This window comes from Drosophila tropicalis, unplaced genomic scaffold (genome assembly GCF_018151085.1).
Source record: "Drosophila tropicalis isolate 14030-0801.00 unplaced genomic scaffold, ASM1815108v1 contig_593, whole genome shotgun sequence".
Classification (NCBI taxonomy): domain Eukaryota; kingdom Metazoa; phylum Arthropoda; class Insecta; order Diptera; family Drosophilidae; genus Drosophila; species Drosophila tropicalis.
In genome coordinates, this window is record NW_027173070.1 from 10,761,804 (window position 1) to 10,779,680 (window position 17,877).

General features: G+C 35.9%; 1 protein-coding gene and 1 long non-coding RNA gene across 3 annotated transcripts in view; one reads left to right on the plus strand and one right to left on the minus strand.

Moving 5' to 3' along the window:
* Positions 1–17,877, plus strand: part of ktub (Tub domain-containing protein ktub) — a 34,683-nt gene that overhangs the window by 7,907 nt on the left and 8,899 nt on the right. The gene's annotated exons all lie outside the window — the stretch shown is intronic.
* Positions 360–1,452, minus strand: LOC137577469 (uncharacterized). 2 transcript variants are annotated; one of them, XR_011032417.1, is made up of 4 exons: positions 1,324–1,452; positions 975–1,215; positions 638–905; positions 360–571 (listed from the first exon to the last, which is right to left on the minus strand). It is a non-coding gene; the product is annotated as an uncharacterized lncRNA (long non-coding RNA). The 2 variants fall into 2 exon arrangements; XR_011032416.1 differs by having other exon boundaries at positions 638–911.

Below are 17,877 nucleotides of genomic sequence, written 5' to 3' on the forward strand. Positions count from 1 at the left end.
GAGGCTTCTGAGGTTCTCCAACCACATTGCCGCCCGCATTGTCAATACCAAACGCATATCATGCATCAACATCCATTTCTGCCCACTAATCACCCAAGCCATTAGTCAGTGTCCTGTTGTGTCCTGCGGTGACCAACGGTTCGTCATGGTAAGAGATTATAAGCCATTAATGTGCAGAACACGACACGATGCGACACTTTGCATTGGTTCTAGCCTCAAATAATAATTATTTCATTTTGGTTTTTCGATACTTTTGGGTCTCGTTGCGCACACCTTGCTAGAAAAAAAAAATGTATAAAGCGTTTGATTTAATATTAATGCAATTTGTTGCCACAATCGGGAACACATTAGAGAGCCAATGCTAATTAAAATATTTATTTATATTTGTATGTGGGTACAGATTTACGTGGAAATGCATTTCAATAAGGCCAGATCGAAATGCATTTTAATTGAAAATTATTACAATTATTCCACGAAAATTTGTGTTGTGGAAAAATGAAAACATTGCTTCGTATCATCATTTATCGGGACTCATCGGGTTTATCGGCTTTTTTCGTGTTTTGGCAGGTTCCTTGAAAGGAGATTAATAAAGGATCATAATGGTTCAATAGATTGTAAAACAGAATTTTATACATACCAAGAAATGTTTGTGTAATCTGTGTTTTGTTTCCTTCATTTCATGGGAAAGTTTAGTGGGCGAATGAGATATGGAAATTTAAAGATATCATGATATAAACGACATCTTGTTGGCGCCCTTTGAATTGGCGCGAGCGTTTAATACGGTCCTTTGGCTTAAGTTCATTTCGCATGGAATGGTTTTTTAGGCGATCAGCTCCTTCAACGTCATCGCGCTTCCTGCGATGGGAACGTTCTATGGTCTGATTATCAGCATTTATCGATTTCTTCTGTGTCTTTTTTGGATTGTTTGAAGAAAATTAAATTGAGTCGCCGCAATTGAATAAGCACTTTCTTACCGAATGTACAATAGCATTTGAACCCAGGTTACGGATTGGTGGCATTATGCCGCGCAATTGTTGGACTTTATGGAAATGTCGCATACTTTTCTTAAATTTTCGCATACTTTTAAAAAATTGTTGCATATTTTTATTAAATTCTTGCATATTTTTATCAAAATCACGCATATTGTCCTCGAAACTTTGTATGTTTTCCATATTTTCCAGCATTGTAATCAAAGTTAGCTGATGTCCAAAAGACCTGAGATGTTAAAAATATGTTTGGACATTGTTAATTTATTTTGAAACTAATATTTTTTTTGGAATACCGAAAAAAAAAAAAATAATAATCATAAAAAATAATACTCACCGTAGAATGTCTGTCTCTCGCAACGCACAAACAATAAATGAAACAGAAACAATAATTGTGATCTACCTTAACCTAACCACATGACAGGAAAAAGCAAGGATAACTGTGATTGCAAATATTTACTTAAGCTACTCGAGATTTCGGTGTTGAAAAGTGGAAAAATCGTCTAAAGCTTGATTTCAGTGTTGGCAAACGCTATTTTTATGGATTATAGTGTTGCCAGTCTGTCGTTTTCTTTTGCGCGTTGCTTAACTGCTCTGGCAGCCAAATATGTATTTTAATCTAAATTATAAAATCGAGGAATTTTTGGCTTCTCTGGTAGCAGAATATTGTAATCTGAACTATATTTGTTCTATAAATTCAAGATAGATTGTTAGTTGGTTGAAATTTTATTGGGTTTTTAAGCCGGAAACAGCTGATTTTAGCTATAATACCGCTGAAAACATAAAATTTCGGTAAATGTTTACTATTACTACTCGAGATTTCAGTGTTGAAAAGTGGAAAAATCGGGTAAAGCTAGATTTCAGTGTTGTCAAACGCTATTTTTTATTTGGCGCGCTGTTTGACTGCCCTGGTAGCCAAATATTTTAATCTAAACTCAAAAGTCGAGGAATATTCGGCTGCTCTGGCAGCCGAATATTGTATTCTATACTATATTTGTTCCATAAAATCAAGAAATATTGTAAACTCAACAATATTTTCGTTTGTTGAGAATAGTGCTAACAAAAGATTCAAAATAGTGCTAACAAAAGATTCAAAAAGCCCGCGTATTCGAGTATCCAAAATTCGGCATTCGGCAACACCATCTCAAAATTGAACAGCTTTTTTTAGCCGGAAAAAGCTACTTTTAGCTATAGTCCCGCTAAAAATATTAATTTTCTTTTGTTAATTACTCAAAAACTACGAAATAAATCGCCAAGGCGCACCTGAGGTCGTGCTCGTGCAATTTTTCTCTTTCGTTTGATACCAAAATTATGTAGTTTAAGCGCGTTTTGGGCCCGAGTAGTAATAGTAAACATTTACCAAAATTTCTTATCGCCAAGGCACATCTGAGGTTGTGCTCGTGGAATTTTTCTCTTTCGTTTAATGCCAAATTTATTTTGTTTAAGCGTGTTTTGGGCCCGAGTGGCTTTAGTTAAATTCAGAAAAGTGGCCAGTTTGTGCAGTTAGTTTTCATCTTTCAAGCTAAATAACTCTAAACAGTCTGCTAATTCTGGCAACTATGTGCTTTTGGGCTGCCAGACTAACAGCTCATCGAATTACATATCTTATTAGATGTTATTTTACAAAATGAACAAAGCATACACATTTTCTTGATTCAGCAATTTTATGTCTTTACCCAATGTTGAATTTAATAAAATAGCTAAAATCAACTAGAAATTGGTGTTGAATTCCAGTGAGTATCTTAAAAGTTCGTTTGCAGAATTCTTACCAATAACAGTTCCAATGTTTGATACCCCAAAAGCTAACAAAAGGCAAGTTTTAGCCAACATTTAGCACCATTGTGTACCAGCACAGTCTTTGTGTGCACTACCACTAATTAGGCTGGGGAATTGGCCAACGAGTTGGCACTAGTTGTGGGGACGAGACGCAAACATCGACTGAACCGCTTTAAGGTTAACCGCAATTAGCAAAAAGCAGGCTTAAGCCAGCCATCACATTAAGTGAAAAGTGGGAGCTGCAAAACAGAAAGCATGTCAAATTAGCCAGAGGGACGAGCAAATGAGTCTTTTTTGTTAAGACTATGAATTAATTGATTTCGACCGGAAACGAAAAATCCGAGCTCAAATGAAATTATAAAAATTTATTGCATTTTAACAGTTTTTGTGCCGTTTGTGGCTTACTGTGAAAAAGTCCATTAAAAATGTTGGCAGCTCATCTGAGCTGTCGTTCGTGCTATATCCCCCCGAGAAGCTTGGCCAGGACATGAATGACGCTGAAAGCGTAATTAAGAAAAGCTTAAAAAAAGAGAGCGAAATGCAGACAGACAACCACGATACCCAGCCCGAGGCTGACGACACTGACAGTTGTCCAATGATTTCGCCCCTTTTTTTTATGATTTTTCATTTACAAAACAAAAAAGAACACTTGTGGCCTAGCCTAGACGATTTCACGAGTGGATGACATTTTCTGGGCTTAAGCGCCAAAAAGTCGGCAGCAATAAATGTTTTATTGTTATGCTTTTGATTTTTATGATGGGCAATATACTTAACAGCCCCTAAAGCCTCGGCCCCCACAAACAATGAGCCTTTTGTTGTTCGTCTCAAATGTCTCACTTTGGTTTTACAATTTGCATACATAAATCAAAGAAAGTTGATATAAAATTAAATATTTACAAAGCGACAACAGATTTTTCTAACTTTGACTTTCAATCAAAGGCATTTAAAGGATTTGCTTTATTTGAAATGAACTCACAAAGAATTTGAACCTCAACTAAATTATTTATTTAGGCAAGATTTAATTAACCTTGAAAAATTTACTGATAAATATACTGAAATTTACGTTGAACAATGAATGAGGTAAAACTTCGATTTATTTTCTAAAGTTTGTTTAAATTTATTCAATTTCTTAAACATTATTAAGATTCATCAAGAAGTTTTCACTTTAAGGACAAGCACAAGAAAAAGCTAAAAAAGAAATAAAGCACGTCATTTGCTTAATCGAATTGGAATTTGAATTTAGTTTATGTTTAGTTTATCGTTTCGATTTGCTAAATCGTTTAAAATCTTTCGCTTTACTTTATCTTCTTTACGCTTGAATAAATCAAAATTTCGTTTGTTTCGTTTTTTTTTGTTTTTTATTGCTTACAATTCTTTTAACTTGACTTGGCTAAATGGTCAATTTAATTGCCAGTGTAAAGCATTGAATTGCAGCAATGAAAGCCAAAAAGAAATACATATACATATATATGTGTTTATTTTTTCTTCTTTTTCTGGTCTGACAACATTTTTTATGGCTTTTTCATATTTCCTCTTTTTAATTTAATTCCTAATTAGAGCACTTCATGGGCAACGTGGCGTATAATGAACATTTAATTAGCTTACAACTTCTGAATGGATATAAAGGAGCGGGTGGTTGTGGGTGTTTAAGTGGGAGGTAGCCACTTAAAGCAAAACAAGTGACCAAAAACAAAGTTGGATTAATAAGGTAAAAACACTTTGGCCTAAGGTACTATTTGAAGTGAAGCCATTTGCAGTTGACAACATTGAAAATTGAAATATATGTATGTAGGAAGTGTTTACCTTTAGGCATTTGGTATGCCCACATAAATATTGTAAAAGATATGACAAACAGCAGAATCTAAATTGAATTTCATTTCATTTGTCATCATTTAAATGCAAATGCAAATGAATATTTTTTTCTGTGTGTGTGTGTGTGTCTCTTGGAAGAGTCAACAAGTTGAAAGTTAACTGGCAATTCAAAAAAAAGAAAGAAGTAAAAATGTTATTTTTGTAAGAAAAAAAGTGTCATAAATCTGGGCAAGCCATAATCTTTCTGGACTTTCTCTGGTTCTCCCAATTCAACATTTTGCTCTGGGACAATTTCATTCATTTTAATGCAACACAGACATACATACATACACACACACAAATGACAGAGAAAATGAAAAGAAAATTCAGTGAAAATCGCAAGATGAGTTGGCGATGAGCGAGTAAAAGTGCGCAAATCTCAGCAAACGATGGCGGCAGATGATGGCAGATGGCTCCTGTTCCTTCATATCTTCCTTTGGTAGTCTCGCTCTCTCTCTCTCTCTCTCTCTCTCTCTGTCCACTTTACAAACACTGACAGCAAAAGAAGACGGAGGAGGACGGACAGAAACAACTTACTGAAAGTGCATGACAGGAAGCGGCAACAGTAAGGTGATTTTGTAATAAAGCAAAGTACAGACGGTTGCCTTGATGGTAAGTTGTTGTTCCTATTTTTCGGGAGGGGTGGTGGCGGCGACAACTTGATATATGCGCAATATATATTAAATAAGCCATTATATTAAGGCTTTCGTATCATGCTCGAAGGAACTTATAGTTGCTTATATCCTTGTTCAATTGCCCTGAAAACACAAAACACGGAATCATAACCCGAATCGTAGTACTTAAAATCGATGAATGGTCAAGGCAAAAGTGCTTAAATTTTAACTTAATTACAACAGAGTGAGGCACAGGTAAAGGCTGTGAGGTGAAGCTCACAAATTTACACGCGTATGTAGAACAACGAATCGTACATATGGTTCTAGGAAGACAAGGACTAATACTACAACTACCTGGTTAGGAAAACCCACAACTTTGTCCTCGGCATTCATTCAGGCATTCACTTGTCGTTCATTCGTTTGTTTGGCCATTCATGCATGTCCTAGTTGTTGTTATTGTTGGCTTAGCTTTGTTTATCGTTAGACTAACAACCTTTCCCTACCCCACCCTCTCTTACCTTTCACCACCTGACTCTCTCCGGCCCCCCACTACCCTTTAGATACACTTGCCTCACGGTTTTATCCTTTCCCCTTTGCAGTTGTGTATGTATGTATATGTTATTGATTTACGCCTCGCATTCCTTTTTGACACTGAAATGTCGTTTTAGCCACCACGCCGCGCCTCGATCTGCTCCCTTTTACTGCCACCTTCGAGTACAACTTATTTTATTTCATTCTTTAATCTACATCATTTGTTTAACCATTGACATTTGTTTAACAACTATTTTCTTTTCATTCGTTTCCATTTGTCCATTAGCTCGCTCATGTCTTATCAATCGGAATTAATCATTTTGGTTTCAGCTAATGGTATTTTGAATTAGACTTAATTATACCACTAAATAAGATATAAAACTTCCAGTGTTGCTTTAGACACTTAAGTTTCATTTTGAAATTTAACTGTCAACTTAAAAAAATGAATATAAATGGTTTTTATCTTAAAAATCAGAAAATAGATAATATATTTGTTTCTAACAGAAACTTTATATCTATTAGATATAAAGTTTCTGTTAGAAACAAATATTTTTTGTCTTGAAATTCTGTGCTAGTGTTAAACAGCATGTGAGTGCTAGCATGTGAGCGGAACAGAGTTGCCATACTAAAAAATTGGTGCTGCCAACTGTGACTATCAAAAAACTGGTTTACAGCAGTGTGGCAATATTTTAACTCTGGTGTAAGAAAAACGTGTTCTGATTTGTTTTGAGGTGTGTATTCAGTTATGAATAAAACTAAGTAATTTAATAAGTTATTTATTTATTAAAGCACAACCATGTCAGCCGACGAAAGTTATGTATTTTTCCCCGAAATCATACGAATAGAGATGGAAAAAATGAACCCCCGACAAAAGCTCACTTTCTCTCAGAAAGTATATCAATGCTTGGTGGAGACTTTTGATGATCCAAAAGATTTTCCTCAACCGGTGGTACGAACGATGCCCCTCCCAAACGGTCAACGGGGTCGTGTTATCTATTCCCGCCCCGCTGTGAGCACTCCGGCACATGTGGCATCACATCCTTACGCCCAACAATCGGCTAATAATTCGGTACGTCAAAAGGCAGCAAGCATTTGTGGAAGTAAACCCAATGCCACAAAAAATAGGAATGCCAATAATAATAACCGTATCAATACACGTTCCACGTTGAAATTAGCTGCCGTAAATAAACCAGAAGGATCCATCAATCAATCGTCATCTAAGCTGAATTCGACTGCTTCTACTTCGAGTGAAAATGGCGTTGTACCACCGGGCATCAGAGTTATAAGCAATGCTACCTTGTTCTATGGATGATCTTCAAAAAGTAATAAATTTAACGGTCCGAACCGATCCTATTTACTTGGGAGATGGCATGACAGAATTGTCAAAGCGGACTGCAAATTACTCTTCCTTTTTTTTTTAATTATGTTTATGTTAGAAAATAAAATATATAAAAAAATAATGGTCAGACCTTGGATAATATACACTCATCTGAACAATATTTCAAATGAAAAAGGTCTACAAATAAAGAAAAATGTTTGTTTTATGAATTCTTAGATTCAGAACAAAAATTTGAAGAGTTTTTATTTTTGTGTTTATAAAAAACAAATTATTGGTATGCTTAGATCTCTAGATCAGGGTCAATGACCCCTTTGATCTTACTCACCCTTATCCATATTCCTTTTTCTGTTCAATAGGGTCACCCCTTCCTTGCATTTGCATGTTTTAATCGAATTTTGTGCCTTTAGGGGATTCCTTTACTAAGGTGCGGGTAAATGAAAGAGAAACTAGGTTTCCACCTCATTCAGCTATCAAGGACACACAATTGTCGATTGGAAACAATTTCAAAATAAGAGGAAAAAAATGTGATAGCGCAAAGGGACTCGCCCACACACACACATGCACATTGAATCATTCACACAGATGGCCATGTTCGCGCATTGTTATGCTTATCCTTTGCCGCACCCCCACCAATCCACGCCCTATTCCCTTTGCACCTTGCTCTGCAAATGCAATTGCATATTGAATTCAATTTTAATGTCGATAACAACGAGCAAAAAAAAAAAAAAAGAAAAGAAAAAAACAATGAGAACAACAAACATTTACAGCAAATGCCATGACAACGCGTCAAGGAAATGTTCTCTAGCCCGCCCACTTCCAAAACTTGCCCCCCATCTTGGCACTGGCACTTGCATGATGTGCTGCAGTCAGCAGCAACAACAAATTTAAGAAGTTTTTTATTGATAAAACTTTTGCCTTATGACGTTTTAGTGTGCCAAGGCGACGGCAAAAATGTTATCCTTGCTGTTGTTGTTGTTTTTGATGTCCTGTGTCCATATTTGCATATGACTGAGTATGTGCTAGACAGTAAAAGGTAAAGAATGGGAAGGGCCGGGGATGAAATGGAGTGCTTAATTTCTTTTGGTAAGCACATCCTTGAGCACATCAATCACATTAACCCTTTTTTTGCCACCTGATTTCTCCATATATTTGATTGCCGCCAGTGGCGGATCTAAGGATGTGAAATGTAGCAAATTCCCTATCCCCTAAAGTATGTAATAGCCAAACCGGAAATTCCTCATTCCTCATCAGACTATAGTAAGTTTTGGATGTAATTTTCTTATGGTGTAGTTTGGGGGGCAATTTTCCATCATTCTTGATCCGTCTGTGATTGCCACCTGTATGATTTATGAGAAAATTCACCTGACACATTCGTTTCATTATCCAAGTAGATAATGCAAAGTGACAAGAAATGTCTTTAAACATTTCTCTGAGAAATGTACAAATAAATGTCCAACGAATGCAAATGAGGCAAACTTGGCAGGATATGAAATTCTATAGAATTATGTATGCAAAGATTTCTACATTTTCATATGGATTTCAGAGCTTTGTGTTGGTATTTTAATTTTAAATAAATAACTATTTGGGTGAGTGAAAATTATCATCTATGGCCATAAAGTTTTTTATCCATTTTTTGTACTTTTGCAAACTTGTCGTATTCATTAGTTCATATCAGAAACTTGTCACGTTTTACGGCAGCAACAAATAACTACTAATGAATCAACTTATGTACATACACACACACATTCACATATAATCACTAGTAGTAACATCATTGCATTTCAGTCAGATGTCAGTTGATGTTGTTAAAATAATTACTGTCTGGATTTAAATTCAAAAACTGTTCTCGTCACTCAATGAATGCCGCACACCCACACACACACACATACACAGCTACACAGAAAGACAACTTTCAATGCAACTTGGTCTGAGGCTGTCTCCTTGAAGTTAAAATGGTGAAGCAGGAGGAGGAGAAGGAAAAGGATTATATAGCAAAAGAAAAACTTTTCATACTCACACCACCATTCAGACTCCTTAACACTGAAACCCTGAAAAGTATGCTATAGAAAAGTTAAGCAACAGCTAGTACAAGGCACCAGCTGCAGTCACCCAAAGAGAAATGATGAGAGAAAAGAAAAGCAAGAGGGACAGAGGCAGTTACGGCAGAGACAAGTTAATCTGAATGTTCATAAATGCAAACACAATTTCATGCAATGGGATTTCATCCGCTTTCGTGTACTAATTAAATAACAATTGACCAAATCAACTTAAATGGCCAATGCCCAAAAGCCACAACTATGCACTGAGGACACGGTCGATTAGAGATGAGACCTTGCATGTATGAGGTCTAATGACGGAGCTTCGTTTAACACCTTTTATTCTTTAGTTTTATTTGCGCTTGGGCGCTGAACGTTATCCTCATTATGATTTCTTTGCTTCAATTTATTTGACAAAATTACTTAACATAATGGCTTAATAAAAGAAACTTGTATTCAGAAATCTAGAAGTGATTTCATTAGCAAGTTTTTCTATGGGTTCTTTTCTTAATAGATATGACAGATACATAATGGGGTGTCCTTTTATGGGTTTATATGTCTATCTCAATATATGTTATGATTAATCATTGATTTTGGCGTGGCCAATTTTTTTTTTACATCTAATAATGAATGTTGCAGAATATTCTGAATTCCTGCTCATCTATACAGAGAGCTCTTAATGGAGTCAGCTTTTAGGAAAAAAATATGGACTATGGCAACCTGTCAAATGTATCATCCTTTGAACTCCTTCAATTCCATTAAATCTTTAATTTGTCTGTCTATTTCTGTATTGTTTGTGGAAATTCAACCAAAAACAGTTTCCCCCAGAGATAAATGAGGTTTCCGATTGCATGGGTAAAGGATATTATTATAAAACTATCTTCCCCAGAGAACATTTTGTCTCTATCTTAATCTATTTAGTTTTCTATAGATTACAGTTAAATATATAGATTTTTAGATATAGATTGATTTCCAGCAGTCCCTTTTTATTTTTGTTTTAAAGCACGAAATAGCAAACAGGACTTTCGCTCATACCTAAACCTAAGATAATTGCATGTAAATTAACCAAATGTCACTCTTGGGGGCCTTAGAAGGGTCTTCAATTGTTGCTCGTCCTGTCACAGGCTGCATAAATATTCAATCGCTTTATGTAGTCGATGACAGGCAAGATATAGACACACACACACACATCCATAAACACACATACATACATACAGAAAGTTGGACAGACAGATAAAAACTTCCTGAAATTCGATTCCCTTGTGCCTTATTGCTTACACTGAGTATCGTTAAAGGGTCTCATTCACATGCCAATGCACATTGCCGTTCCTTTCTCCCGCTCTTCCTCTCCCTTCTCTTTCCCTCTCTCCCACACACTCTCTTCTTTAACAGTTTACCACAATCAAAGTTGTAACGAAAGCATTTTATATTAAAATGTAAACCCAATTGGCCGTACTATGCCAAAAGCAGCTTTCTACCCTTCACATTCGTATGAAGCAAAAAATTTCCGGAAATTCGACAGAAAGAAAACTCTTTTCAACAGTTTACTACCTCCCCGAAATAAAATGTAACAAATTGCAAAGCTTTTGGCCCAAAAGCCGATTAGGTCAGGTCAGGAGAAAAGAAGAGACAAAAAAAAAAAAATAAACCAAACCAAACCCACATAATATTTCAGGGAATTTATTTGCCAGAAAGGATAATGACCATGGCCAAAAATATGTATTGAACTGCAGATGACATCTGTTTCATATGGGTGACAGTAAAAAGCAAAAATTTAATTAAGAAATAAAAAATTAAAAGGACATCTGCAGAGGACATCTGTGTCATACATACATATATACACCTTTTAGGTTAGTTTTGGGCATCTTCATTTAAGTCGACATTTTGGCATTAAAGTCACAACTATTTCCTTTTTGGCGAGTGTCAACTTTCTTGTTAAATCAACGCCAATTTTCCTTACCTTAAGCTAGGATTTTTCAACAAATTTTCTCACCTCTTCAAGTCAGCAAGTTGCAAAAACTTTACCCCAGAGAATTTTCTATCCCCTTTTATATTTTCTTTTGGGATTGAGCAGATTTGGTTGGCTTTTTTTATGGCAGCAGAATAAAAAAAAAAAAAACGTAATATTTCCTAAGTAGCGAATAAATATGTTGGAATAACACACATAGAGATAGAGAAATTTATGTATAAAGCGAGGGGGGGGGAACTCTAGGAGAAAGTCATGTGTGGATGCTTGGATCTGGGGTAGAAAATTTCCATTTTTTTGGGAGGAGTGCAAAGAAAAATAAACCCTTGCCAATAGCATGATAAAATGAAGAATGCCAGCAAGGATTGTTGGAAGTTGCAATCACAAACACACACACCCAAGGATATTCTCCATCAACTCAGTGTGCGTGTGCGTGTGTGTGTGGGTGTGTGTGTGCTCTTAATGCGGCAAGTCCTTAAACTGCAGCAATTTTCGTACTACTTTAAAACGCAACGATGACTGCAATTTCATTCAAAAGGCCTTGAGAGTAAAAAAAAAAAATTGCCTAAGAATTTCTACGAATTTTCGCAGCCAGGTAATTCAGAGCAGGTTTTTCTCTTTTTGGCATGAAGAATTATTTATTATTATTATTTAAGCGAGGCATTAATTAAAATACTTGTCCGAAAAAACTTTCATTTCTTTCATAGCTAGTTTAAAGTTGCTTGGATAAAGTTTTCCCTCTTTCCATTCAAAAGCAAAATAAAGAAAATATTTACCAGACCCAAAGTGCCAGCTGTTGCTGCCATTGTTTTCTTTCTTTAGTTTTGTACTCGAAATAAAACACTTTTCAACAAAATGGTTGAAAATGGCAAACAAATTTTGTTCAACACAAGTTTTAGCCAGGCATTTATTTATTTACATGAGTATTTCTATGCATTTTAGCAATTTTATTTTATATATCCCATTTTTTTCTTTCTCTTTTTGGTTCACTAAAGGACACTGAATTCAACTAATTTTGGGAATTTTCCTTCTTTTTTATTTTGGAAATATTTTATTAACCACAAAATGTGTGGATGGGCGTGTGTTGGCTCTTGGTATCCCAAGAGAATTTTCACATGCGCTAACATAACTTTAAATTAAGGGGGAAAGGATGCCGGGTGTTAGGGAGTTGAAAGTGTGTGTTTTTGTGTGTAAATAATGTGAAACAATGAGTGTTATAAATAAGGTAATATTCAGGTGGCAACCATTGGGGAATTGAGCATGTTAAAATCATAATGCGAATACATGATTTGCTTTGCTTTTTTGGAGGATTAAAGAAAAGTGATTTTGAATGGCTTGATATCATGGCAAACTACATATATTCACTTCAGTACCATTTTTATACTAAAAGCTGAAAAGGATTCCAGATTTGAATGGGGATTAAAAAGGAGTTTTTCAAAATCGTTTACAGACTTCGCAAGAAAAAAGGATTCAGGATTCAGTTACTACCAGGAAATCGCGTAAACACGGATTTTTCGTTTCTTGGGAAAGTCTTGTGAACTGTTAACTAGTTTAAAGAAACTATAGTACTGCTGAATAAAATAATTTAGTCTGATGTCAAGTCCTTTTCAGTATGCGCATTAAGCTTAAGGCCTTCTAAATTAACAGCCATTTGTAATAGGCTAATTATAACAATTACAATCAACTTTTAAGTCAAAGAACATTAGAGTCAAACAACAGTTGAAGTTCTCATTCGGTTATCCTAATCAGAGAAGCTGCTAACTAAATGTTAAATCAATTAAAGGATGCTTATGTCTAATTAAAAGATTTCTCTTTGTGACTGTTTGGAGTGATTTCATAGTAATTGGATATTCGTTGATAAGCTAGGAAACGGAAGCTGCTTTGGGCAGATAAGAATCAAGTGGTTACTTTCAATGACATGACAGACGTGAATTTAATATGCATATCCTTGCAGAGCGTATAAGAAAAGTGATACGAAACAGTCGGGATGATTAAATTAACTGGCCAAGTTCTAATATATAAATAGAGTAACAAGAAGTGTTTACCTATAATAATTAATATCTATTTGATTATCTTGAACTTATGAAGTTTAAAGTAAATTCCTCTTAAGACAGTTTAGACGTTAACTTAATTTAGCAATTAGAATCCATGTAGTTTTAATACTGTAAAAAGAAAGCATCAGAAATTCAAATACAAACCCAATGACTTTAAAATCATAATGATAAACCCTCAAAGCTAAAACTACTTGCGAATTATGAGCAATTGCAGCAAAAGACCGGTTAGAAACACTTAACCACTCCCACCTGATTTATTATCCGAGACTATTCTTAAATAATCTCCATCTACATGGTAGACGAATCTGAGCCTTAAATATATATACGTAGCTATTTTTAGCGATTTTCCATTAAGCTCTGTTGGAAATTCAATCTCAGCGCACTTTGTATTCATTGCATCCTTCAGGTGGTGGCTTTATTTAATTAGCAATCATCAGAAAATTTCACAGTGCTCCAGGATGATGTTCTCTAGCAACATGGAAGTGGAGCATGTGCATCTGGTCAAAATGTAGCATAAATATATGTTCATGGTTGCCACACACACACACACACACCGCGAAACTTGTTCAAACACAGTCCATTAATATTTGGAATGGCAGCGCCTTGGGGGCCATTCTGCTGTGTCGCCGTCAGCTATGAGAAACATGCAACAAAAACAGGACAACAGCAGCAATATCAATATTCCTGCCGTTGGAACAATGAAACCCAGGCAACAGGAACAACAAGAATAATAACAACAACAACAACCATTTACTCGTCGGCACCTGCCATCTAGGACCTGGCACCTGGCACAACTCTTTCGTGTTTGCTCAACACAAACAAGTGGGCCAAGCATATTCTGGCCTCCGATTTCGAAGTAGGCAAAAAGGAGACCAGGACCAGACCAAAAGGGATATGCCATGCCACAACCGATGGTTGAAACAGTTGAAACTGATTTGACCTTTGTAAGGAGAACTCGACGACGAGGCAGGAAACACACATAACGTCAACTCCTCCTGCTCGGTGGTTACCGCTGCTGCTGCCAATGTGCTAACGAGTCAGATTCTCAGGGACTCCTGACATTACCACTCCCACTCACTCCCCAATTTCTCCTCCACTTACTTGCTTTCTCTTTCCCTATCTTTGTCTGACATCGCACAAAGGCCGGCGATTCGCCTGAGGCTATATTACTTTGGCTCTTCATACGCTTTGTTAAAAGCAAAAGCGACTACTGTGGGTTCATGTTGATTGAAGATTGCAATGGACAAAGTGTAAAGCACATAAATACCAACGCCCGGCTTCTGAAAGAAAAGTCTCCCTTTATGGGTAAAAAGGCATAACAAGGAAGTTAAAGCTGTGTGTTTGTTATGAAATTATTAGTTTCGTTTGGCAATCGATTCAAAGATAAAGTTCAATTTAAAAAGCTTCACATTTATATAAGTTAATCGACTTCGATTTTCTGTTTAGCTAATTAATCCTTAAGTGTGAACATAAGTATTTGAAAGGTTGACAATAGGAAATTTTTAAGCTTTCCATAGCAATCTTTAGCGAAACACTTGTATTTATTTCACCCCTTAATTCTTTGTAGTTTTCAAAAAGCGATTTAATTGGCGGTCCATTGTCAATTGTGACGAAAATTGCTAACATTTTACCGCCTCGATCCACAATTCATACTTCAACTCAGCAGAATAGAAAGTTTACCCCCATATACAATAAAACCGCTCCTGTTTAATAGGACCCAACGTATTTGCATGGATTTCTCACTAATCTCTGGCCCACTGTACTGAACTTTATGGAGGGGGGAGAGAGAAAGAAGGGCTTTGGATTTATGTCGCGCGATTGTTTTCTATTTCTCTTCGTCACACATGCTGCTGCTGCTCAGTCACTTGCCACTCGTCACATTTCACTGAATACTTTCAGGCACTCACACGCACAAACAGCATACCGAGAAGCATTTGAGAATTGTGTGGAAAGAGCCCCTCTCTGTAGGTGTAGGACGGGGGCGTGGCGGGGTGCTGGTTAGTGCCGCAGTCAATGTCGTTTCTTGGGTTTTTGTTTATTTGGCTTTTGTTGTTATGCCTTTTTGTTATTGGAATTGCAACACTTAAAGTCTACCTAACTAATTTCCGCCTGAGGATCTGTTTGGGTTTCAGTCTCAACAACATCACCGACTAAGTGGGTTTTGTTCTTGCTTTCTTCGTCCTCATTCTTTTTTCGGGGCAATGTCAACTATGTGTGTATGTATTGCATGTTGGTTACTTGCCACAAGAACTTTTGCAAGTATTAAAGGAATTTTCTCTCCCTCTCTCTCTCAAATAAGAAAAAAAGGGCAAAAATTGAAGAGAAATCCAGAGCGAGAAAAAGAAAACTTTTACCAGTTGCCGCAAAAATTTTTCTTCTTTCTGTCATTTTTGCTACAGATGGAAATAAGTATGGAGCATGGCAATATGCAGGATAACCGCAAATGCCTAGTAAGAGGAAAAATTGTTTCCATTTCTCGTTTCTTCCTTTTATTTTCTTTCTCCTCCCACTTCCATTCCTTGATACCTAGAACTTTCACCCTTCTTTCCTTGAAGTCCAAACATGTCAGTGTTCAATAGTTGGTAGAGAGCAAAAATTGTTATCGCCACCCAGAAACCGGAAATTGAATTCATTTCCACATGAGAGAGGCAAAATTCATTTGGTGAAAAAACTATATAAAAGTTTAATTGCCAGCAAAAACCAAAAAAATTCGTCTAAGGAAATTACATTCCATGTTAAGGTTAGTTTCATTTAAATTCCATTTATGATTTTCCTTGATTCTATGGCATTTTTAACAAGTGTTTGTTTTTGTTCTACAAGTTGAAATTCTATGAAACATGTGACATTTGAGTTACAATTGGTTCCTGGAAATGCATCGACATTGGCTTTCCTTTTTGACGTTCTTCTGAGCCGATTAACATTTTTAAATGCCTTTTTTCCGTGAGACATAATTTCCCATTAGTTGCTGCGTTTCATTTCTCAAAATGGTCACGTTAATGACTTTGTTCTTTTGTTCAAGGAGCTTAATGTCCTTTTTCGAGTACTCTGTAGAGATTTACATAATTTACCAATTTCTGAGATGAGACACGTTCTATTTAGCTTTCCATTGAGTATCATGTCATTGAATTTCACAGCCTTGTGCTAATGAGAGTTTATAAGTTTTAAGCTAAAACTTTATCTTAAATAAACGTTATCAATAGATAATGCAGATGTTGCCTCTAACGATGATTCGTTTTCTCATTTTCTAACATCGTCTATAAATTACAATTTTAAAATAATTTGCTACATAACAAACCATAAGATTCTCATTTTCAAATTTATATAGAATTTATTCCAAATCGATTTAAATTTTTATATAAATAAAACGTGTAAACTTATTGCTTTTGAGGCAAACACAAAAATTGCATTCCTTTTTCATAAAATGTGATATATGATAAATCTATATACAAATAATATAGTAGTTCGATCTGGCTGAATGGGTGATATACAGCCGTAAAATAAGTATTTAACTTTTAAAAATTTACCAAGAAAGAAAGAGCTTCTCTCTCCCACTTCCTCTTGTAATCAAAAACCAATAAATTACTTTCGTCTGGAAGTAAATTAAGAGAAGATTTACTTCCTTCTATGAGGACTCCATTCGGATTTTCAATTATTTCTTTGGGGAAGTTCAAACAGTTGTCTCTCGAAATTAGGTCTTCATTATCAATTTAGTTAGATAGAAACATGGACTACACCAAAAATCTATCTAGCAATCTGTTATCTAAAAGTATTACAACTAATCAATTTTCGACACACACACAATTTGCTGTCAGTTCATCCTTAACCAAGTCCATTTTGTGACTGTTAAACAATTTTCGTTTTTCTACAAATAGTGGACGGCTTTTTTTGACTTATCCTGGTGAGAATCCCATGTAATCTTAGGGTCACCTTTTGGGTGTGTGTGTTTTTTTTTTGTTTTGTGTCCTCTTACTGACTTGTCGGCAAAAGGGAACAATGTGAACATGACACGTTCACGTCTATGGTCATGGCTTATGGCTTAATGAAGCGAGGGACATAAATGAATGTCAATATGACCGAAAATCAACAACACCAAAAACACGCACGAAGGGTCGACGAAGGAAACGATAGGAAGTTGAGAATGGCGATGATGATGATGATGTCAAAGGCGAAGGACCCGTAATAGTTTCCATGAAGCCGCAAGCAAAATTCCAATATGTTAGCCATCTCTCTCTCCCTTTCTCTCTCTTGCTCGTTCTTGCCCTCAGTCTGTCGCTCATCCATTTTAGTTAATGTTGACCATGCTGAAAATTGGTGAGTCCTTTTCCAAGCCAACGGCCATATGATTTTATGTGAGCTTTAATAGTCTTGTTGTGGCGGCTTTGACTGCTTTTCTGGGGTAAAACATTTGTCAAATTCTATTTAAATTCTAATATTAAGTGGATTTACACTTTGGCCTCCCCATTGGCAACCTTTTTTACTTCCTTTCTTTTAGAATTTTTTTTTTTTTTTTTGTTGCCTTAATCCGCTGTAATACGTGACTTTAATACCTTATTCCCTTCATGAAGCTCTCTCTCTCTCTCTCTCTCTCTCTCTCTCTCCACATCGTAGTAAAGGAGAAAGTGGGAAGAATTTAGTGTTTAGGGGGTGGTGAGGGGGTCTCATTTACAATACATTCTTTTTTTTCATCTTGTACTTGTTATTGTGGTTGTTTGTTGTTGTTGCTG